Source organism: Lathamus discolor, chromosome 3 (genome assembly GCF_037157495.1).
Source record: "Lathamus discolor isolate bLatDis1 chromosome 3, bLatDis1.hap1, whole genome shotgun sequence".
Taxonomy (NCBI): domain Eukaryota; kingdom Metazoa; phylum Chordata; class Aves; order Psittaciformes; family Psittacidae; genus Lathamus; species Lathamus discolor.
This window is the reverse complement of record NC_088886.1, coordinates 36,050,408-36,076,082: the sequence shown is the minus strand read 5'-3', so window position 1 is coordinate 36,076,082 and position 25,675 is coordinate 36,050,408. Positions and strand designations below refer to the sequence as shown.

At 34.7% G+C, this 25,675-nt stretch overlaps 2 long non-coding RNA genes across 2 annotated transcripts; both read left to right on the top strand.

Annotated features, from left to right (window-relative positions):
- Window positions 1–582: 582 nt before the first annotated feature.
- On the top strand, window positions 583–13,545 carry LOC136010921 (uncharacterized). The gene is made up of 5 exons (XR_010611068.1): window positions 583–706; window positions 1,971–2,159; window positions 8,698–8,776; window positions 12,689–12,814; window positions 13,407–13,545. It is a non-coding gene; the product is annotated as an uncharacterized LOC136010921 (long non-coding RNA).
- Window positions 13,546–17,801: 4,256 nt separating this feature from the next.
- LOC136010922 (uncharacterized) lies at window positions 17,802–24,773 on the top strand. Its single transcript, XR_010611069.1, has 4 exons — window positions 17,802–17,868; window positions 19,037–19,377; window positions 23,456–23,517; window positions 24,603–24,773. It is a non-coding gene; the product is annotated as an uncharacterized LOC136010922 (long non-coding RNA).
- The last annotated feature ends 902 nt before the right edge of the window (window positions 24,774–25,675 follow it).

The following is a 25,675-nucleotide window of genomic DNA, read 5'->3' as shown; positions in this document are numbered from 1 at the left end:
AAAGTCTGTATATTTAAATGGGGTTTTTTTATACTCTACCATAATAAATAATATATGTCCAGCATAAGAATAAGGAAAATATGCCCGAATCCTTTTAGTCAACATCACCCAGTGCTTCTTGAGAATACGATAAAAGCTGCCAGCATAATTGTATCGAGAAGCTGTGGTTAGCGGTGCATTTTAATAAACTGGTAGCAGAGTATCTACTGAACAAAGTTTTCTTCATGGTACTTTCTGTCCATTCTTGCTCAACTTGCTCAACTACTTTCTGTAGTGTAACAAATGATGGAAGAACATCCAAATATATTATTTGCTCTTTGATCTTTTCTCCGGTAAATATTACAGCTTTGTTACTGTTTTGTTTTGAAAGCTTATTTTACTTTGCTTTTAGTTTATTTAGGGGAATAAATCATGCTGTTCAATAAACCCAGAGACTGAAATATTTTAAAGTTGTCATTCATTACTCTGAATTTCAAAACTCTGTGTCACTGCTTTGTCCTTAAAATATCGTCAGCACTCTGTATATTTTTATTAAAATATCTGTGATGTTTTCTTTTAATTTGTCAAACAAGGGACAGCACAGGTGGTAATGTAGAAAAGGAAGATTCATCTGAAAGAGAAATAACCTCTAAGGACATTACCCTGCTGTTAATGTTTATTTAAAACTCCTACTGATTTTTGTGGGAATTCTTCACAGCTACTGACAGTGAGTACCAATTCAGTTTCTATTCACCTCTTCAGCAGGTAAAAAACAATTCTCAGCTGCTTTGATAAACTCACTTTATTTTATTTCCACTTTGCTTAAGGATATCTGGAAGAAATAAAAATATCCAATCAATTAAAATATGACTTAATAAAACAGTACATTACAAATAACCTTGCAAGTTTAAACAGTACCTATTCACGTTGCCACCCATAGCCACCCTCCATAGCTGTAAAGATACCAGCCAAAGGCACGAGTAGCAGGCAGGCCACAATATAGTGACCTAAAACAATAGTCACATGTTTGGGAAGCTGAAGAGCTAACAGAATGGCAGATTTTTCAGGTAAAGAAACACGTTCATACTGACTTGGAAATATATCCAGCTAGAACAGAGAAAAAGTCACCAAAGTTCAAATAAATTACATTTCTCAGAATTCAAATAAAGCTTCATATCATCTTGCAGCCTGAGAAAAACTAACCAAATAAAATAATTTATTGAAGGAATGTCAACTAAAGGATATCATTACACAGTTTCAGAGCTGCTTCAGAGACCAAAGTGCAGCCAGCTGCCACCTTAATTAAGTTAACTCATATTGCCAATCATGGCAATTCATTCCTCTACTGCCCCAAATACATCAACATGTAGTTCTGAGTTATATGCACTTCTTAAAGATAATTCTGCAATCTAAAGCCATGTCTTCCTTCTGTTAATTTAGTTTTGCCCCATAAAAGTCTGTGTTTCTTGTTTAACCAGCGTGCTTGAAAATTATCAAGTCAAACCTGGTAATCTTTAATAGTGCCTCAACAATTTGGTCATTTTTATATGTTCTTAAGATATATTTCAGCTTTAAATGATATTTTTTATTTATTTATAAATGAAAATAAATTCATGAATGCACAAGATGAGAGGACTTTATTGATAATTTGAAAAGTTTATCGTGAAATAGATTAATTCTAATAAAGACGTTGTCATGATAAGAAAGTGTGAAAGCCCATTTAATTACAGTTATTTGTTAATTATTTAGTCTCTTGTACACTTTGGTAACAGCACTTTTTAGTATAGAAATCCTTTGCTGTTATCATCCAAACTATGAATATTAGCATTGGTCTGAGTGTGGCCAAACACTTAACATTTATAGCACATTTACTCTCATCTGGTTTAGTTCTATATACTTATATGAACTTACCATGACTTTTGTTGGATAAAGTTCTGATATCCTTCCATGTAGATTTTATTCCAAAAAACATTGTTAAACTGTTTTCCAAGAATTTCCTCTGGGACCTGGGATTTGTAAAATCTGGTGAAAAGAATCAGGAAGATATGAAGAAAGCTAATCATCAGCATGATTTAAAACATTGTGCTTCACTATATATGTCTAGAAGATGGAGATGATGAAGTTATGCATATTAATGAAACATCATGGAAGAATATAATATTTTATTCAACGTCCCTAAGGTAATGTAAGATGTTAAAACTCTTCCATATTTGAATCTGTAAGTCTTTATGGCCAATATTCGTGAAAGCAAATTGCTATAATAAATACTTATTTCCTAACACCACAGAAGTTAACTCTACAACCTCATCACTGATAGCAGAATGATTTTAATATTCTAGCAGTTATAGGGTAGTAAGTTACTTAAATCTACGTGCTTTTTTAAAATTTCACTTGAATTAATAATAATTATGCTGCACATTCTTATTTTTGAGCAGTTGCATATTATATACTTATGCATGTATGTCATTGTTCTAGACAGGGAAAGCAACGTAACAGTACTTCTGCCTTATCAGAAGTACATCAAAATGTAGGACCTCTTTCTAATGAGGCAACTAATCAAAGTAGTTTAATAATCCTGTGGAAGAAAACAAACACTAATGCTTTGTAAGGTCCCAATTTGAGATGTGTTTATGTACAGTATACTAATCAGGAAGAGAAAAAAAGAATGTATGCTAGACAAAAAAATAGAAAGGGATAGGTACATACTGCAGTGATTTTACCTTTTGTACTTTGTTAAAGCAGAAAAAAAAATCAAGGTGATTAATTATCTGGTAATTTCTTCAACAAATGAAATAAAGTTCCTCTCTTCTTTAAACAAAATGAAAATATCGAGGAGCAGGTTTTAATACTAGACACAATTGTACATCTCCACAGGAAATGTGCTATTAGCATCAAAGGAATTCTGGAGAATTTAGGTGACACAATTGAGATCAGGCTGTGTAAGGATGTATTTTCTTTCACTTTCATCATATTACTATTAATCTGCATACTATCAAAAGAAGCACCTGCTTTCATCAGCCTTAAAATATGTGCTCTTTCAGAATAACTGGTAGCCAACCTTATTTTCAAAGAACAAAGGTACCAAATGGTCAAGATTAAGAGGTTTGTAAAATAATGGATATGTTAAGGGACTTCAGAAAAGGAAAACAGTGACTCAAATACATGAAAGAGCTATACAAACAAACAAATAAACAGAAACCACTAAATGTTTCCAAAACTTGCTCAAACCAATCAGAAATGGCTCCCTCCTAACATAAGCCTGCACAACCCAACCTACAAGAAAACAAGCAGAAAAGAGCTTCAACAGCAAACAGTCCTCTTTTTTGTTCTTTGTTATTTTTCATTTACTTTCTTTGAGAGGACAAATTATGCAAAAGATGCTACCTGTAAATAGTTAATATCTGGAGAAGGCTCCAGGGAGACCTTATAGCAGGCTTTCAATACCTTAAGAGGGCCTACAAGAAATCTGGGGAGGGAGTTTTTACAAGTGCAAGTAAGGGGGTGGGGGAGAAAGGGGGAATGGTTTTAAGCTGAGAGAGGGGAGATTTATATTAAAGATTAGGAAGAAGTTCTTTCTGATGAAGGTGAGGGTGGTGAGGCACTGGTACAGGTTGCCCAGGGAAGCTGTGACTGCCCATCCTTGGAAGTGTTCCAGCCCAGGTCAGATGGGGCTTTTAGCAACCTGGTCGAGTGGAAGGTGTCCCTGCCCATGGCAAGGGGGTTGGAACTAGAGATGATCTTAAGGTTACTTCCAACCCAAACCAGTCTATGATTCCATGATTTGTACTAATTTTCAACAACCGAGTTAATATGTACTACATGTTCTGCCACCTACATATTCAAATATGTATTTTATATGAATAATTTAGGTTGTACATTTTCTAAGCATTCAATCACAAAGATTTTTTTTTTTTTTCCGTAACCTGAATGGGTGAGATTTAACTCATTAGTATTTATATTGATTTTCTTAGCATTGTGGCATGATAAGGAATTTGTAAGGTGACCTCCTTTTCCTAGCCTTAGTCGTGACAATAAATTGCTGAACAAATCTGGCAAAGGATCCAGTCTCTTAGCTCAGGAGTGTTCTATAAATGAAGAAGATTCTTTAAACTGTTTTCCAATATCCTAAGAACAATCTGCTCTGTTGCTAAATCTTCTTCAACCCCAGCTGTAGAATTTCTGGTTTGGAAAATTTCTGGGAATTTCTTCTCAACTTCTGTTTAATGATTACAGTCAGCTCATCCTACTGCTCTGAAGCATCCTTTATTTTTTATTACTTGCTTCCCATGATATTTGCTAAATCTATACAGCTTCTTCTTTTGCTTTTTACCTCATTACTCACTTCAAATTTGTGTGATTTTAGGGATATGCTGCTTTCCTGCTACTATTCAACGGTTCCAATTTTTTTGATGTTTCATAGCATTTTCCTTAATTCTGCTGCTCTGGGTTATTTTCCTCTAGCATGGCTATAAACTTATGTTTTATGGAAAGAAAATAGTTTCTGATTTCAGGCAGTATCAGATGAAATGTCCCTTACCACTGGTCAGCAGAGCAGGGAGTAAAATATTTTGTCATAAAGGTGCCTCTATCCAAAAATCCTGTTGTTCCAAATTTTCTTGTTTGCTGCATCTATTCAATGGCTTTACTGAAATTATCGTAAATTGACATTTTGCATTGTCACGAAAGAGCAACATATTTTTGTACCAGTATTTGAAAGATCAGTAATTTTTTGGGGGGTGAAATTTGGGTATTAAGTAAAGTACAGAAAAGTATGGCTTGAGACAGAAAGGATAAAATAAAGATAAAATACCTGATTTTTCTAAAAATTTATTTTTGAGCTTTAAGTTTACAATATTTGAGACAGGTATTATTGGAATGTTATGTATGTATTCTATTTCCAATATGTTCAAAAGGTGGGTGTCACAAAGTTCAGGAGAGTGGAAGTGAGATTTTTAGCTTTTAATCTGAAAAGCCTTAGAAAAGTTATTTGAAACTTGACAAATGAGGTTCTTGCACAGCAACTTTAAACAAAAACAAGGTTTTCTCCATTTATTTCTTTTTTCTGTATATGGTAAACTTTTTAGATCTATGTTTTTCCATAAGTCCACACAAATGCGTAATGAACTGATTTTAGAGATATTTTGAATATTCTTAGACTGTCTGTATGCTCCAAGAAAGAGCTCTTCAGATGCTGTCATCTTCTGAAGTTTAAGGTTTTCTTGGCTGAACTACCTTCATTCTGGCTGAAAAGGGTTAAACAAAGGGTTAAACATTGGCATAAAATTACTTTTCTGAAGCTAATTAAAAGAGCTGGAAAATCACAAGAAACAAATCACAGAGGTTATAAGGACAGTGCAGTTTTATGAATCTGTCCAGTATAATACATACTCTTAATGTCTGCAGCTCCCTGTTCTCTTCCTGTGGGAATTTAACACTTCACACAGAGATGACAGCCAAGTTAAAGAGGACCATGAATCTCTACTTTGATCTTTCTTACCCTCCAAACTGTTCCTAGGCTCTGCAAAGGTTTGACTTCTGGAGGATTCTCTGTTCTCCACTTTTAACAGGTTGACAGGTTGTACTTTCTTGCTAAGATGAAGGAAAGCTGATGGTATCTTGTTTGCTTGACTTAGTAGAAAGATCAGTACCAAATGAAAAATTTGTAAGGAGTCTAGCATCTCAGCCATTAACTCTTTGACTAATAATGAGATAAAGTGTAATTCTTATGGAGAATAGCAATAAATCAACCTTCAATGCTGAAAATACAATATATGTATTGATCGCTGTTTGCATTTGATTCACATAAGGTTAAACTCTCCTATGGGACAGTCAGGAAATTATATCAGGAGCTGCTTTATCTGCCAGATTCAAAGCCATTTTCAACTCTGTTGAAGTCCATTGCCACTCGTTTGTGTGCTAGAAACTTTGGGGAATTCTATTTTGAATTCCTAACTAAATCTGTATTGTTAGCTAAAAAAGGGATACTCTTAGCTACTCAGAAAAAGTATGTCTGAGATTTTGGAGGACATGCTGTTGGCTGGTTGTAATATAAACCAATACTAATAGAGCATATCTTCTTTCCAAATGATGTCATGAATTATCAGATACAAATGACCTGAAGGCATTACTTGAACTGATTTGGCTGAACTGATTTTGGTGAACTTTCACCACAGTACTAGTATTAAGTGACTCTAAATTTAACATGCCTTAAACAGTTTATTTAAACAGCAGATTGGCAAAGGTGTTCTAGGTTTCTCTTGTATCCTACAAGAAATGGACTGGTAAACCTACATGAAAAAAATTAGGCATAATAGAGCACCAAAAATTCTGTTTTCACTTTGTATTTCAAAATTTCAATATTTTACTTTCTCAAGTGTCTGGAATTGTACACTAGAATAGACTTTCTTCTGCAGAAAAGTAGATAGATCACCCCAGTTGCACCTTGGGAATTTGTAGAAGGGAAAGAGCTTTGACTAATCACCTATCCTACATATTACTTGATACACATTTTTTACTTATGGTAAGCACATGCTGTTTTTTAATTAATTCACATTCCCCTTAGAATTAAAAAATATTGCTTTTTTCACTGGGATGATAAAAGCCAGTTTAACCATTGTTTTAATAAAACTATAATCTGCCAGAGTGAAGAACTGAAAAAGTAATGAGAAATTATAAAGATCAGTTAGATGCTCAACTTTCTGACATCCAGGTGGGAGTGAACAAAGTATCCAATTCAGATTTCTACTTAAGGATAATATTTTTCATTATGGTCAAACATTGTCAATTATATTTTTGAAAAAGCATGGAACATAAACTGGTACTAGTGAAACGGCATCAAAACTCAGTTCCTGTAAATCTCTGAGCAGGAGATGGCTGTAAACTAAGAGCATATATTGGGTACATACTCCGGGCTTTTTTATTTCCTTGGCACCATTGAGATAAAATACCAGACTATTCACACTTCCAGTGTGACCTAATAGACACAGCTTTTCTTACATTACACAGCACACGAAAAAGCATAATGTACATACCAGAGTGAAGCTGAAGACAAGAATGGAAGGGTAATCTCTTTTATAGGTTTTCTGAGTGAGGTTTGCTCACTTTAGAGAGAAATAAGAAAAATTAAATGACTTTTATAAAAGGAATAAGAAAGAACACTCACGACACACTCAAACCACATTGTCTTATTATATTATATAAATCCCAGTATTGGACCCTGTCAAACCCAGCATTTAAAAATTGATAGTTTTCTATTGCTGCAAGGTAACTTCTCTAATGGCTTCCAATAGCATCGAAACCTATAGAAAAGTGCTAAATTTGTAATAAATTATTTGGACAAATGTTCTCCTGACTTTAGCTTATTAACATTCACCAAATCTGATCTGTCAAATTCAAGCTGTTACAAGTTCTAGAACTAACAGCTAATAAGAGAAGTTAATATGATATAATTTCTTGAGACAAGAAATTTAAACATAGTAGATAAACAAAGAAAGAGTAATTACTGAGACAAAGCCTGACTTTCTTTGTATTTTTTCTTTTAAGTGATTAGGCATAAGGGATGAAAATAAATTATGTGATTGATATCTTATGAACTGGAAACAATTTTTACTTGTTTTATTTGCACAATAAAACTAGTAGAAATAAGGATAAAAAATTGATGTGACAAAATCTTGCACTGAAGTTTTTTGTCTAGATAGGGTTGAAAACTAAGGAAGAGGACTTGGGTTTTCAAGTCTGTTATTTTAAACGAAAGTAAGTTTGCTAAGCTTGGTATGATTACTTTTGTTGTTGCAAAATTATCTAAATATGATGGTAGTTATCTTTAAAAATGGGGGGGGATTAATTTTACATGTTTGGAGAGCTAGATGTAGATGTCTTTGTGGGAACTAGGTATTTAAGCTTTCATCATAATCTACAGCATTTGAAGGCCAAGTTTAGATGCCCATAATTAGTTTAGTACCATGTAAAAACCCTAGAGTATCCAGGTCCTGTGCATGGGTCTGACAGCTTTGGCATAGGCCATAAGAAACACCAATATCCTACTTCAGCTGCAGGTGGCCTTTAGACAGGATACCCAGATAATCCAAAGGAAGAGGTATACAGTTAAATTAAAACCAAAGACTGTACAAGGAAAGGAAGCCTGGGACAATTTGACAGGCCAGATGGAACCCCCAGCTTAAGGGTGAGCTGGGTATTTCTCCAGACTTTACTGGCTTAAGAGATGTCCAGGGACCCTTGGGAAAGTTGAGGCATCTCATCCACATGTAGATGTCTACATTAGGCACCCAAATTCAGGTGCTGAAAACGTGAAAATAAATCCCATCCTTTGTATGCTAGAGATTGCTAATTACCATTAATCATCTCAGACAAAACTTTTAATCCTCAATAAATACAGAAATATGCTTTTAAATGAAAGACAAAAGCTCTGGGAACAAGAACATCTTCCTGTCACTAAACCACTTCTAGCTATCTCTGTCTCATTAATGAATGTATTGTATTGCACTCACAAATCCTAAAAGAAAATGAACTTTGTTCTATTTGTGTGCTGCCACATCTGCATCCATGTTAAAGCCAATGGAAAACAGACACTGTGGTATTACTCTGAGAAAAATATCTTTCAATATTTTTTACAGCTTCCTTTTATTTTGTGAACATCTGTGAATGTACGTTTCTTAGAAACTCAGTAAAGGCTATCTCTATCTGAACTTCTCATTACAGGTTTGACTGCTGACATCTGAGATTCACTGTGAAATTCCATTCCAGCAAAAAATGTACTGCAGGAAAAATTAGAGCACTGGTGAGATTATTAGAGGAATATGAGTGCATGTATTACATATCACCCCACCTCAAAACTGAAAATCCATACTTTGAAAAAGCTGCTTCTAATACTACTGATGAACCTTTACCTTTATCTTGATTGTCAAGGTTTAAACCCAGCTGGTAACTAAGTACAATGTAGCCACTTGCTCACGCCCTGTCCCTTTTATCTCTGCCCCACTGGGTGTGATGGGGTGAAGAATCAAAAGAATGCAAACCCCATGGGTTAAGAACAGTTTAATGACTAAAATAAAATAAAATATAGTGATAATAGAAAGAACACTGACAATAACAATAATGATAATAATAGGACGCAAGAAATAAAAGCTCAGAAAACACAAGTGATGCAATTGCTCACCAACCACTGACTGATTCCCATCTCAACCCAAGCAGCGATCAGTCCTTTCCAGATAACTCCCCCCAGTTTACATACTGGGCGTGAGTTGCTGTGGTATGGAATGCCACTTTGGCTGGTTTGGGACATGAGTCCTGTCTCTGCTTCCTCCCAGCTTCTTGTGCCCCCCCTCACTGTCAGAATACGAGAGACTGAAAAGTCCCTGACTTAAAGTATTACTTAGCAAACAACTAAAACATGTGTGTGTTATCAATATTATTCTCAGACTAAGGCCAAAAGACAGCACTGTACCAGGTACTATGAAGAAAAACAACTTACAGCTGAAACAGGACAATGCCTTTAACACGTATTCAGTCCTAGAAATCTAAGAATTAGTGAGGGGTTTTCTGAAGTTGAGCGAATATAACATGTATTGATTTTGCCTCAGCTGGGGCATTATTTCTCATTCATTTTTATACACAACATAAAAATTAGTATTTATTACTTTTATTTACAGTTAACAATGCCAGTAAATAACATATGTTGCTAGAGTAAAAATTATTACTGCCTTCAACATAGATTGCTTTTTAAACTCTGAAAACAAAATCTTTGATCTTAAAACAATATTATATAGCTTTTTCAGGCAAGAGCTCTCTGTTTTTCCAAAGAAGCAAAAATTAAATTCTAGATGAAAGCTACTGAAAGTTAATAATTGAGAATGTTGAAGTATTTTCAGTTCTTGGCACTAATGATGGTTTTTAAACTACTGTGCTCCACAGTTAACACTGTAATATATAAAACAGTAAACACTGTAATAACTCTGTATTATACTTCATTCCTCTTTAGTTATACTGCAAGTGTTTCTTAGCAGTTACTTGTTATTCAAAACTTAAAAAGCAAGATTAAATTTTCCTGGAATCACAGAAATACTCTCCTAGTGTTTTCCTACCAATGCTTTCAAAGGCAAAGTAGCAAACTCCAATCTTGATTTTACCAGTCTTGTCCTGTAACAGTGTTATTTTGATGATTATAACATAGACCATTTGACTTGTACTGGTGGATATTTGGCATCAAACTCCCACAGACACACGTTTGTTTGTAAACTATTGACACTCGCTGATCCTACAGTTTGGGCTGGAGTCAGGGCTCTTGCACTGTTTTATTCTCAGATTTTCCTGGGCTATCACAGCAAGACTGCAAGAATAGACTTCACTTTTTATTATGTAAATACACAAACAATATTTGTTATGATCTCTAAGTTAATTCTTGCCTGGTCTTGTCACAGGAGGCATTTATTTCTTCACTGATGCTCAGACAATTACTTGGTTTGATTCCTGGAAACTCGTATAGGAAACATTAAACTCCCATACAACTGGAAACAGACAGAATACTGTATGAGACTGTCTGTATGAGGGTATTTACACTAGAGGTGGTTATAAATAAAAAGTCAGTATTCTTTAATTCTCATGATTTATACATTCTATAGAATAGAAAGTATCTCTTAACTATAGCTGCTAGCCTGTGATTTCCTTGACTATGCTTTATCAAAGGACACTACAGGAATTGGACTATTTCGGAGCAGGCAGTTACTGTAGAAGCTTAACTCTTTTATTATTTTGTTATTCTGTAACATCAGAAGCATGTGAACTTCCTCTTAAACCATGATTTGTGCTCAGGACTATCTAGTAGCAAACCCAGTCCTTCAGGGTGAGGGAAGAGAGAACAGTTTGCAATTGCTAGCAGCAAGTGTTCATGCTAGCCAGGGAACTAGCTGCACACTGTTGCTCCCTGCAGTTCCCTGTCTTTAGGGCAGAGAAGGAAGCATATATAAGTTCAGCTGAGCAACTTGCTCCCCAGCTCTGAAGGAACCAAAATCCCTCTGAAAGATAAGCTTAAATGGAGCAGAAGGGGACTGCACCCTCAGGAAAAGGCTGAGAAACACAGTCAGTAGTAAAGCCAACCATTAGTTACTAAATGATCTTGCTATTCATTGTACCTTTGTATTATTGGGGTTCAATATTTCTGCTTCAGACACCTAAAAGTTCATTACTGCATAAAGCATGAGACAGAGAAAACACCGGACAGGTGAAGCAGAGGTAGTAGGAGAGACAATCTCTTCCCAGAAATATCTCCAGGGCCACCCTAACTAGGAAGCTGCAGTATAAACTCAAAGACTTGACCAGAGGAATTCCTGAGGCACAGGGTAGGGATGCCAAGACATACGCCAAAAGCTTAATTTCTTTGCAAAGCAGATTTAAGTGATAAAGCATGAATTTTCACATTAAGCAGCATGTTAGAAGACAAACACTTGACCTAAGTATGTATACTGGAAAACTACAGATAGGAGTTAATTAGCTCCCCTGACTGCCACAGGTGCATTCACCAAAGTGATTTTAAGCAAGAGTGGCTATTACCACACTTTCTCCCAGTTACAAAGGATCTGAACAGGTTTTATCCTTTTGATTGAACCAGCTAGAGCTCAAAATGAAACCCAGTTGGCTTATGAAAATATTGATGGATAATAGGAAGAAAGGAAGACTTGTGAAGTTTCTTGAATTAGCCTTTGAAAAAGGACACCAATTTTCATCTTAATTTATTTAGTCAAATATAAACGACTCCACAAGCAAAAAAGCCTCCAAGCTAATCTTGGTTTATTTAGGGTACAAGATCCAAATGAGCTGAGACACAGTGCTCCAAAGTCTGACTCACGAGATATGAAACCTAACTCAATGCTACAGTCTCTAGAAAATTTGTCATATTGGGAAAGCTAATATATTCCAGATGAGCTGTTAAACATAGTGTCCAGTGTTCAGTTAGTACCCAGAAGTGTTTTAATCAAATTATGATTCATTAAATAATATTCCAGTAGATTTTTCTTGTACTGATCTCTTTGCATCAAAAGTAGAGGCACGGATGTGTGTGTGTGTGTTTGCAAGATTGTCTGGTGAGTTTTCTGATACAAAATGTTTTTTATGAAACCAAAGTTCCTATTCCACCAAATAAAATTAATTGAAATTAATTTCTAAAATTTCTTTTATTTACCTCAATGTCACAGGGCAGACTTGCATACTGGGGATTGAAACTTATGGCAAATGAATCTGTCTGAAGTCTGATCTATGCATTTGATGATCCATTGTATGAGGGATGAATTGTATAGCTACTTATCATTTGGGTGTTCCATGAAGTTTTACAATAATTTGATTGCACGGGAACTTTAATGTCTCTTACACATCAAAATATATGGTCTGCAGTAAATATATCTAGATATTAGAGGCAAATATTCAAAACCCTCAAGACTGAGTTAATAAGTTAGAGAAGCCTAATGAAGTGAAAAAGAAAGAACCTACTTAGGCTGTCAATACAATTCACAAAACAAATTTTTGTTCTCTGTCAAGGGAATTTTGGAGTCAATATTTGTTGCACATAAAATGTCAAACACTATAGAAGTAAAAAGCTGTGTTATTTGCACCACTGTTTTAACAGTTTATTCACATTGAAGGCCTGGAAAAGGTATGAATCTTTTCCTCCTCTCCATTTTTTTTTTTTCTTTTTTCAAAGATACTGAGCACATAGCTGAAAATATAAAGGTTTACGGTGGAGCTGTATGAAAAAGACTGAAACACCAAAAGAGATTGAAACACCAAAAGAAGAATTTACCTGAAAATGCAGGATGAATTACCAAAGGTAACTGTATTCTCACATTCCTGATTCATGATAATCTAATGATAGAGGATGGATTATACTGGTATATTAAAAGGAGGTTTTTGATCTAGAAATCAGATCTTTCATAGGTGTATAAGTGTTTGACTCCTACATATTGTACTTGTCAGAGATGAATGAGAAGAATGTTAACTTGGAACAAACAAACAAACAAACAAACAAATAAAACCCAGCTGAAATTGGCTCCTGTCCGTGTATCAAGGCTTTTTACTCATCATTTTCTGAGATGACAAAGATGTGATGACATAGATTAGCTTGCAGACTGGGTGAGCCATTTAACATTGCTTCTTTTCTTAAGCTAGGAGCATAATTGCACTGTATTTGATGTCTATGTCATCTCAAGAAGAAGCATATATACCTAGGATTTTGCAGTCCACAACCCGTTTAGGAAAAAGTTTTCTGACAGCCTAAGTACAATACAAGTGTGACTTGGATGACATGAGCATCTAAGGAAATCTAAGTGGAATACAACTGCTTCTAGTTTCAATGGATAGAAAGACAAGATCTTCCTGATCTGTATCAATATTCCCTCTTTCAAGAGTGCCTTATTCCACAGGGACACCGACTCCAGCAGCAAGTGTAACTCAAGCACAGGTCCAGCCAAGAGGGCTAGGCATGGACAGAGCTGTGGAAAAGCTTGGCAGAGAGTGAAATGCCCAATTTACAACTCTGGAATGTGACCATAAGAAATAAGAACAGAGAGAATTAATACTCTAAGCCCTTATGGTTACTGCATATTCCATATTTTTAGTTTCATTTTTAGATTAAAATCTTTTGTATTTGCACTGGAAATAAATGTAACCATTTAAAATCTCTATTTTCTGCTTCCTTCATACATCTATATTAGAAGCTTCCTTTAGCAGTCTTCATTTCTTTACCTCTTGGCCAACCACCACAATTGAAAACTCAACTCTTACCAAGTCTTTTACCAAGATGTGAGTGTTTTACAAAATTGGTTCTCCAGAGGTCTCCTCTGGGAAAGTGCAGGACTCTGATTTTGTTCCCAAATAGATTTACAGACAAAGGTACAGGTTTTAATGCACTTTGTCTTCCTCCTGGGACTGTTGAATCTGTGAATAAAATTTAAAATAAAAAATACAAAGGCCCAGCTGTTGTGGCATGACTTGGAAAAGCTCATCACAGCCAAGTAAGGCAAAGGTGGCTTCAACATAAAATTGATCACAAGAAATGCTTAAAGATAATTTAATCAGGAAAATATGGTAAGGTGTTATTTCCACCTACAAAATGTTGCTAATACAAAGAAATATGCTGCTAGGTCCCTGGAGTAAACCTGTCATTCACAGGGAGAAGGCCTTAGAACATGACCTCTTATGATCATTTATCTGAATGTGAAATGCACTATAGTTACACTGCTTATATTTCACACTGAACAAATTAGCTGGTAGAAAAATCCCTCTTTATCAGCAGGATTCAGCTATTTGTTGAACATGTAATTATAGGTTCCACCAAGCAAAGCCTGTGAGGAATTGTAAAGTTTCTTTAAGCTTTAATACATTTTCTTTTGAAACCTTCAATTCGGTTATTAGCAAAATCTAGAGTCATCCCTATTAGCATGCCCTGGATTGGCAGACTGTGAATGATTAAGTGTGTATAAGTAATTTTTACCTCAGAAAAATACTCCATGGCATGCTACCAATGCCTATTATGCCTGTTATAGAGGTCTATGTCATTTCTTTCCAAGGTGGATACTGACACTTAATGACAGTTACCCCTGAGATAAATGGCAGTTCTTTAAGTCTGGATAGCTTAGATGATCTATAATTTTCCTTTAAGAAATTCTTGCATATGCTTTATCATACAAAGACTTATCATGTGCTCTGCATGTTCAACACCATGCTCTTAATTCTCATTAGTACTTCTGAATGCTACAGAACATGAATATTAAAGATAGTACTTAAATTAAATTAATCCACATTCAGTTCAGTTTTTTTCTGCAGAACACTTTCTAGAATTGTGTCATTGGAAATTTTCTTTCTTGGAAATCTGGTCTGCAGACTGACAGAGTCAGATATTATGTGAAAGCAAGTTGCTTTCTGTTTTCTTAGAAAGACAGTAAGTTACCTACATTAGTTTCCTGCCTAACACTTTCCAGTTCATTAGATGGGACAAACATCACTTGCTTTTCTTCATCCTTACCTCTTCTCCACAAAAAGATACAAAGGCCAGTCCCTCCAAACAGTTATCTGCCTCACTAAATTATAGTTTGATTAGTTCATTTTGTCCATGTGTGTGCTCATAGTTCACAACAAAAGTGAAGTATTTCAATTTAATTTAAAGCCAGCGACTTTAGGTCACGTTGCATTATCCCATATTTGTCTGAATTTAAGAATATGCACATGAACAGTTATTGCAGGGTAGCTGGCATGTGACATCTGAGTTGAAGTAACCTGCTGTATGTTAGAAGACCACAGTGTCTTTTAATGCCAATCTACACATTTTCCAATTACGACATTAGAAGAGGGAAGGGGCTTAGCATATACTATTATATGCCAGCATATATTTGGTTTAGCATATACTGTTATAACATGCAAACATTCGCTTAAGATTTTCAGCTTTAAGTTTCAGGGAATGAAATAGGAGCAAATATTTTTAATTTTCATCTTTTTGGGTAGAAGCCTGTGAGGCTATGTTAAATTACTGGTCATCTTAGTTCAGTTTAAAATGGTTTGACATCTGTAGCCTCACAAATACGGCTCTCCATAGGCATAACCAAAAGGCAAGGATTTCATTAGCCGGGATGCATTTCATTTTACTTATGTGACACTTGCCTGTCAATCAGTGAGGCGCTTTACTGAATCTGAAATATTTTGATCTGATCTAAATCCCAGCACATAAAACATCCTTAACACAAGTCTTTCTTTAGTTTGAGTAGCAAAATCTTGTGTTTTGTTATTGAAAATTTTGATGTCAAGTTCAGCATTTGTTGAATACGACAAATCCATAACATATTTTGTTGATCAATGTTATATTCCCAAATAATTTATTTTATTTACATCTATAAATTCCCCTTTGAGACAGGACTTCAAACTTTAGCCCATGGCACTTTGCTTACTGTGTAATATTTTATCAGGTTCCAGAAATTTGAATAAAGATATTGTAAAAATAACCCTTAAGGTAACAGGTACCAAGAGAAACATATGTGGTCTGAAACAAACTGAAACTCTGACTTTCTGAGCCATACTCTGTTTGACAGGCTGGTATTTAGTTTTAATTTTCTGCAAGTCAGAAATATGGACTCCAAATGCCACATGAATGAGAGGCCAGAACTTACCAGTGGGTCAAATAGTAGTTGTTTCCTATAGTAAGAATGTTATAATTATTTTCCTTCTTCAGAACTTCCAGGGAAATCTCTTTCCTGTTAAGTCTATTGAAGTTATATAAAGAACATGACTATCACAATGCAGAGAAACAGATTAACATAAAAACATGAGTATCTGTACTTACCCAAGAGATGAGGCAATGATCCTTTGGTTAAAAAATGACATAAAAAGTGCATTTTTTTTAAATATTATAATTACTTCATCTATTTAAAATATTAAGAGGAAAATTTTTACAACTATTACATGAGGAATTTTAATATAATAGACAAACCCAGTAAAATACATTTATGAAATCAGATAAAAAAAAAAAAAAAAAGAAAAGAAAAAAGAAAAAGACCAGTCTCTTACTTTTAAAAATAGTGTTCTGAAGATATTAGAATTATAGAATCACAGAACAGTTAGGATTGGAAAGGATGTTAATACCACCTAGTTTTGACCCCCCTGCCATGGGCAGGGATGCCTCACACTACGCTATCTCACCCAAGGCTCTGTCCCACTTGGCCTTGAGCATTGCCAGGGATGGAGCATTCCCAACTTCCCTGGGAAACCCATTCCAGTGCCTCGTTTTCTTTCTCTTCCCCTGAGTTCCTCAGTATCACACCACTCATTGCAATCATGTGACACCTGCTTCCTCCCTCTCCACTCACTTCTGTATCCCAGATCCTACCACTCTCTACAGCAGAATCACATTCACTCCACAGTGTCTGCAAGTCTCTTTTGTTCTAAGTGGCGGAGGAATTGTCTCAAGCAATTAAAATTATGAAATCAAACGGAACAGTTCTGCAGATAACTTTTACTAGTCTCCACTGGAGAATATGAATGTCAATATTTCTGATGAGGTTTTATTTAGCAAAAAGGAAATTAATTACCAAATCAGAGAAGGCTTGTGATCCTACCACGGTAAAACATTACCTTAACACGCACAGCAGAAGCAAATAAATCATGTGTCATGGCCTTTTAAAGGTCACAAAATAACAAGGAGTTCAGGACTAATTGGTATTGGCACATCTATCGTAAGGAGGAGGGACAAGTGATCAATGATCAAATGACAAAAAGAAATCTAGAAAATACATACATCATAAAATGATGACAAGGTAGCAACCTCTGATGTGAGAGGATGAAAGCAAGAGTGGAGAGTAGTGTCATATTTTTAAGTTGGAAAAGAGATTATGAGTGGGTTTTATAATGAAGATTAAATATTTAACAAATTCAGTTCAGTGGAGAGTTACAATGTTAGTGAAAGGAAAAATTAAAATTTTAAAAGGCCACAAAACCTGAAGTATTAAAAAAAACCTCATTTGGAATGCATGAATGAAGATAAGATACAGTTGAAGAATCATTAGCTCATCAATGAATTCAGAAGTAAGGATATTATGATAAATATGTACTAATGATTGTTCAGATTAAACAGTCAATAGATTGTGTCTCTGCAGTACTTAGGTTTCTTTTTCTTTTGGATCCAATTTGTGTTTAATCAAGATCCTCTGTAGGGCCAGTTAATAGTAGCATCTTAATGGTTGTGAGTGCTTCTTTATGATAGCAAAGTCACAGTTGAATGGTAAAACCACTGTTATCCCCTGGGAATCCACACTTGCTTTTCTTGCCCCTTACACAGAGTTGCAGAACGGCTGAGGTTGGAACAAACGTCTGGAGCTCAACTAGTCCAACCAAATCACGGTGAGATTTCCTTGTAAATAACACAGTGAAAACGTTTCAAGCTTGAAATTCTGCCCTCAGGTACCAAAGTTAGTAAAAACAGAACATGAAAATATGAATATGAAAATATGAATATGAAAATATGAAAAGTATTTTGCTGTGAAGAAGGAAATTTGTACTCTGAAGTTCAGCAAGAAGTTTTCAAAGGGTGGTCTAATTTTGTTTTCCAGATTACACTAGAGTAAATTAAGTCACTCTAGAGCACTCACAGAATTATTATCAATCATTCTTGAACGCATTTTCAAGAACTTCCTATAGGTTTTTAACCACCTTTGTCTGAGCAACTTTTAAAGCAGCCCAAGGTTTTAATTCCACCATTGTAAAAAATAGATTGGAAAGTAGATAGTACCATTAGAATACTTAAACATCCTAAATATATAGCTAATATAAAACTTAGAAAATCTTCATTCACCAGGAAGACTTTGATTAAATATGTTAAAAATAGACATTTCAAACAAAAAAACAAACAACAAACCTCAAAGAAAAAAAATTAAAAGATATTTCTGTGATTTTCCTCTTTACTGAGGTATATATCCAGAAACCTTAAACTTAACTGAGTGTTAAAAAACCCAAATACCTGACATGGGAATGTCTTGATCATTAAGCACCTGTGCAACCTTCTTCAAAATCATTACCTGATTTTGATATGATTTTTAAGGCATGCCTGAAGACATAAATGAAAATATCAAGCTCGGTTTTCCTCACAATACACATAGCTGATTGGGATGGGATCCTCAGGACAAGCATTTACAATTTCTTAAAAAGACTTTTCAGATGATCACACACAGCATATGAATTTATACAAACTGTATTATTAGTATGCAACTCTGATCCATTTTCACAGTAGGAATACAATGAGAGGAGATTGAATAGAATATTCCATCTCCCTTTCATATCAGCTACTTACTTTGTCATATAATACACCACTTTTCATTTCTGTTCATTAACACTTAATTTGCTGCATCCGTATGCACAGAAAGGGACAACTATGCTTTTACATAATTAATACAGGAGAACGCTTGTGTACATAAGCAAGAACATTGACCACAAAATATGTGGAAGTTCCTGTTGAATTATCACACAACTAATCTACAATCCCACAATATGATATTGCATTTGTTTCTTTCAGCTCCCTTTGCATGAGGCAGAAAACATTTGTTTCAGTGGCCACTGCATACATCATAGTCAACACTCTTACTACAGACAATGGAAAATACTTTATGGAATTCAGCATTTTTATTCTGAGGAGAATAAGGCACCACTAGTATCTACATTATCTGCATTATCATGGTGACCATTTTGAAAAACAACAGTCGAAAGAAGCTTGTGAACATAGAAAAGGAAGAAAATAAAATTATTTTTATGAAGCTACAAGTCTTATTTCAAGAGCTAGAAGTCACTGCACTCACATGGCCTGAGGATCTTCTCAGTTACTGTCTCCTCCTCTCACTACACTGGGAAGATTGTAAGGTAATATCTTTCGCACATCTTAGTCAGTAACACATAAGCTAGAAGTGTTTGCTTGTTTTATAGTTAAAACCTCTTTTACAGACTCTAAATCTCCGTGAAAATTCTGCATGGTCCCAGCACAAACATGGTGCACAGCACCCGAGCAGATTGAAGTTGCTGCAGGGTGTATGCAGTTGCTACTATCCTGTTAACCAGCTCCCAGGCAAGAGACTTCTTGAAAGCACCAACACCAATAATAATGGCAGAAATAAACTTTGAGAGATATTGATAGAGTAATACTACTATGGTATAATTAATAAATATTAATTAATAACATACGAATATGTCATTATGTCAAGAATAAGCATTTAAAATAACAACATACTACTTTTATGGAGTAATTTGACTCTTGGTAACAAAAGTACAGTACAGCAAGGCTGTACTATACTTTCCTTAGATAATTGATGCTGGAAGAGTCTGACTAGCCTGATAGGAAGTCCCTTTGACATATAACATAGCACTGGGACTTGTTTAAGGGTTAAAGATTTTTTCAAGAGAGGAGTGGAAGAGCAATGCTTTACGATTAATTTATTTCCAGGCAGCAATAAGATTAATATATCCTTCCTTCCTGCAAGACAAAAATAAATACCCAAGGAGAAAAAGCAATAAAATTATTTCCCCACTCCTCTGTCTTCTCCCTCACCTCCTCTTCCCCCCACCCCCCCGTCAGCTAGTAAGCTTTATTAGCTTTTCAACAGAGGGTTTTTTTTTTAAGGTTTTAAAAATATATTGAGCTAAAAAGTAAACATTTTTCAACTTTATACACTGAAGTTTCCACTCTCAGCTGAGCATCCATTCAAAAAAATGTAGTGATTAGAACTTGATTCAGGAAAATACTTTGGTGCATCTTTACAATTTGTCACATGTAAGGGCCACTGAATTTAGCCACAAATACTTAAATCTTTACCCTTTTATGCGACAGCGATATTAGCCAGCTGAAGCACACTTACACCATTTTCACAGGAGGTAAACCAGCCATTTGCTACCCAAGCAGGCTAGCACTTGTAGGTATACTATTGATATAATATTTTTGATAACTTTTCCATGTTCCACCTTAATTTCAGGGCTCCTCTTAGTTCAGGAAGAAGCTTGAGCACACTCTAGTTCAGGGAGAAGCTCCTCGGAAAAGCTTTGCCTGTAAATTTAGTGTTTGTATAACATATGTTTTCATTGCTTTTCTCTCAGATGATTGAAATATAAAATGTCAGGGATCTGAGTTTCAGTTTTGTTATTGACTTCAGCAACTTTGGCTTATGCTCATTATAACTTTCAATTTGTTTAGTGATGCAGTAGCTGGTTTTAGTTATTTTTGTTATTTAGCTATTTTGGTTTTGAATTCATTTAGATTTCCCCACCTTCAGTTTATAAGACTATTTAGTTGCAATGGTAAGTTTCGTAACTGGTTTTGTTTGGGGTTTTTTTTAGGGTACTTTTTAGGCTAAATTAGAGTTTACAGTATTTCCTTAATTATCAAAATCCTAACAGACTTACAATATTAAAATACATCCAGTAAAATCATACTCAATGGAAGATAATTTTCTTATGAAAATTATTTTAGCTATGACTAGATAATTTCTAATCATAAATACTAAATTCAAACAAGCAAAGCTTGATCATTCTAGCAGTGTAGTGGGAAATGGAAATGGCATATCATTGTGTGTCAAGCTTACAGGAAAAGGTTAGCCACTTTATTGTCTTTCATTTGTGTTTGCATACAAACTAAAACCAAGGAGAATCCAGTGTGTAACAAAGAACATACTACCACACTCAACAGGTATTCTAGAATGAAAACATTTTTGAGCCACAATTTTATTTTCTTTTTTTTTTTTTTTTTTAGTTTTAACTAAAGAAACACAGTTTTGAAGAGAAAATAACAGTGGCAACTCTAAAATTACTCCAGAGTTGTGGATAGCAGATGCATATCAAATGTGGGTTTTTTTCCACATGCATCTAAAAAAATGTCTTTTTTTTTTATTTTTTTGCCATATTTTGTTGCATTTACAAAATGTAGAATTTATAGAAAAAATCTGCTATTTCTGAGAAATGCAAACATCACCTTTCAGATGCCATTAGGGCCATTCTAGTTAACTGCATTATCCCTTGAACCGCACTACCTCATTTTTCTGTAAGAACAATACCAGAAGCCATCAAAGCCCTTGTTTACTGTTAACTGTTCAATTGCAAGCAAGGAGACAAAACACATCCTCATACATACATGTGTACATACGTACATACAAAAGCCACTGCACATATGGTACTGTTTGTAAGCCCAAGGATGGTGGGACACAAGCTGTATTGTTTATCACCTGGAGTTGTCTTTGCTGTAATTCAGATTATATTCATTTCAAAAGCACTTCAAAACCACACACCAGCACTCTTACATAAATCTTATCTTGTAAGTCTAAGATTATGCTATGTTGGTATTTTCACAGCTTTTATTTCCAATACTTTAAACATCATGGGTAGATCTGGTACATTGTACAAGCTTCAAAAATAGGAATCTCAGATAATTTTCATTTCTATGGGAGAAAAAACATAGAAGTTTTTCAAGAATTCACAGAATCACAGAACGGCTGAGGTCGGAAGACACATCTGGATTTCATCTTGTGGAATCCCCCTACTCATGTGGGGCCACCATTTAACTAAAAAACTTGTTTGCTACTCACTCTAATTTCCATATTTCTCAGCCTTAATGTGGGTTTTGCAAGTTGTTCTCTCTCTGAAATACAAGTAACATATCTTGAAATAATGTTATTATACATTGATTTATTCTGAAAAACAAAAATTCCTGTGCAAGAGAAAATAACCAGCTATCATTCTTAGATTTCAGTTTGCTTGCTTAAAAATTAAGAAAAAAGATTGTCACCATACCTATAGACATGGAACACGCCTGCTCTTTGGTACCCAAGTATTTCTACTATCTTCAGAAACAATACTAAATGATGCCAAATTTACCTAAATTTATTTTCCTTTTGTTACTTATGTTGCCTACCATCTCAAACTGAGCAAATAATTTTACTAAATCAATTCAATATGCAAAAAAGGCTATAAATACAAGAATCATAATAATACTGAAAAATACCAAAGGATGTTATCAATCTTCACCTGAAGTGGCTTATACATTGCCTGGAAACTTGTAAATGGGCATCTGCAATGACCAAATATCCATTTCATTTGAAATACGTGCTAATAGTTTATATAGCTGGCTAATAGTCCTCCCTGCTTAGTTTACTGAGAGTGAAAGAAAACAACTCTGAAAATTAACCACTCGTTCAGAGCGACTGAAATCCATCTGCTTCATTCCAGGTCAAGAAGTAGATAAAAAATTAAGGCATTTTGTAAATCGAAAAGGAGCCACAGGGCAATTGATGTAATTGGTTCATGAATCTGCTCTGGTTTTTAGTAGTAAAACCACATAATTAAATTTGTACTTGGCCTTCAAATAGTATCATCTCAATCAAAATATTCTAGAACGAATAAAAACACAAAACCAAAACAAAACCCACTTGTGCTCTGTTAGAAAATTTCTTCCAGTACAAAATACGGTTCCTAGCTCTGGCTAAGCTTGAGGCAAATGAGAAATTTGTTAAATTTTGGAGATTTTGTGAGAAGTGTCTAAATATACTACCAGTAAAAACACGTAAGTCTCTGGCTTCTGACTTTCTGATGTTCATATAACTTTGGACTTGGTAAGTGAAGAAGGAAATGCAAGATATAACTTGAACCAAATAAATAAAAAAACCCAACAACAACAAAATAACAAAACCAACAGCAAATGATCTGTAAAGGGTGCATAAACAAAAGTTTAATCTCTTTGATTATAATAATAAAATTTGCTGAGGCCGTATGAGTGTCTACAAGTATATGTTTAATATTAGTAGATACATTGTGGAATGAGCACTCATGAGCACTCTGGAGCATGAAATAAAGTCGGTGTGAGAATGGGCAGGACAACAGCATAAGTATTAAATACTAGATGAAACTTTATCAACAAATTTATTTTCTTTTTCTTGACATTTTTATACCTTTTATTTTAAAGGAAAAACACAGATACTAGTGTTAATTCAAAAGAAAATCAGAAGGAACTAGATGTTCCCTGAGGTATGTTTTTTCTGCTTCATCTTCACCTTTAAAACAAGAGTGTATTATTTATTCGATTTACATTATTTACATGTGTATATATGTGTATGTGCTGTTAGTCTCATTTTTACTTAATAAATAAGTATTTATTATTAGTAGTACATATCAGATGTAATAAATTGTAAACCTGAAAAGTTTTTATGAGCATTAGTACAAGTGTAACTCACGGCAAAACCGTTTGTGTAATAACTTTAATCAGGCCCCAACAAAGCCTACCGTGGTTTTAAAACCCCAGCTTATTTTCTTTGTTCAATGGATCTGAACTGAGAATTAGAAAACTAAGGAAAGAAAGGAGGTTATTCCAACTATCATCAGGCCATTTCAGTGCATACAATGTGTATTTTAAAAAGTAGGACAATTTTTTAGAAAAGCGCTCTAGCGTGGTGACAATTAGAATTGCTTGGGACTGCTACTCCAGCTGTGGAGTTATTTAAAAGGAGTCTGTGCAAAAGAGGTAGAAGTCTTTTCACCCTAGGCATATGAACATCCAGCATGTATTTTCACAATAATCATTCAGAAACACTTGTGTGGCCTGTGGGCATCACTTCTCCCAGTTCAACAGCCCGCATTTTTTGCACTTATTGGAGATCAGTATCTTTCAGCAGAACAGATTGCACCACCATTTCCTCCATTACTGGAAGTGGCCACTATCAGAAGTATAAAAAGACCTTACTGATCAGTCTAGTCTCTTTAGATCCTGTATGGGGTAGAACTGAAAGAGAATAGAATGTATTGTTTCATAAAAGGATAACTTTTTGAAAAAATATATACCTCATATAATTCTGCTAATACCAAAGGAGAAATATTGCATGCTTGACTGAGTGTTCAGAAGTGACATGAAAGTTATTTCAATTGACTTTTTACTGTGTGAGAATTTATTCTTTTTTTTTTTTTCATCGCTTCATATTACCAGCGTTTACCTCTACTAGGACTGTACACTGTGTACATAGCTAAAAGCTTTGTTTAGTTCTTATATAATGGAATGGCTTCAGGGGTAGAATCCATAGAGATTTTATTTCCCATTATAATGTCTGTCCTGATTCCAGTTCTCCAACTGAATCAAGGAGGAATGGCTCATGACGAAAAACCATAGTCCCACAGGCCACATGGAAGTGCAAGAGAAAATGGCAGCTGTGGCTCGCAGTTTGGAGCTGTATATATCCAAGACATATACACATCCTCCCTGGATATTGAGGCATGCAGAATGAATTACAAATAAAGAGAAACAAATCACTCCAAGCAGTGTGTAATTGTCATAAAGAATTAATAAATAGTGGTAAGCCGCTGGTTAACTAATTGTTAGATTTATCGACATTGTGCACATACAGACATATCCCTAATACATTTATTTTCTTTTTTCTACCAGATGTGCAGATGCTGTTTCACTTGCAATAAAAACCACATTTGCATAGCAACACAAAAAAACACAGTAAATATATTTTTTAGGTGAGAAATATTTTAGATACAGGTCAAAGTCATCATGTTCCTCCCTGAATTTTAGGAGCTGTTCAAGACTCAAGCTTTCAGTGGATATAATTATGTAAACATCATGACAAGAATGGCCTTTTCTAGTCTTTTCTAGTAAATTCATCAGTAAAATAAGATTAATAGCATACATTCATACAAGTTAAAGCCAAAAGGTGTCATAGGTTGTTACTTTGTCATTCCCATGTAATATCAGACATAGTATTTCTTTATATTTGAGTCCAGCCACGGCCAAGACATCTTTCTAAAGAGTCATTCAGCTTACTACCAGTTTAAGCAACACTCAAATTGACATTTTCATTTAAACAAAACTACTCCCTTTTCCTGTGCTAATTGTGCTTTAATTGATCAGAGTTCAGATCCTTGAAATTCTAATGGAATCCATGAGTACTAATGACTCTAAACACAGCTACTTGTTAAATATTTCTTGATTTTATGGCATCAAGTATAAAGATTACCTTTAGTTCCAAAATAATAAACTTCTAACCTGGTCTCTTAATGGTGACTTATGAGGTGAACTATGGTTTTAAGAAAGCACGCACAAAGTGTAACTAATTAATAATTTTTTCTTTCCTAATGGGTTAATTGTGCATTCTGTTGCCTGCAAAATAATTTGAAGGAATTACAGAAATAC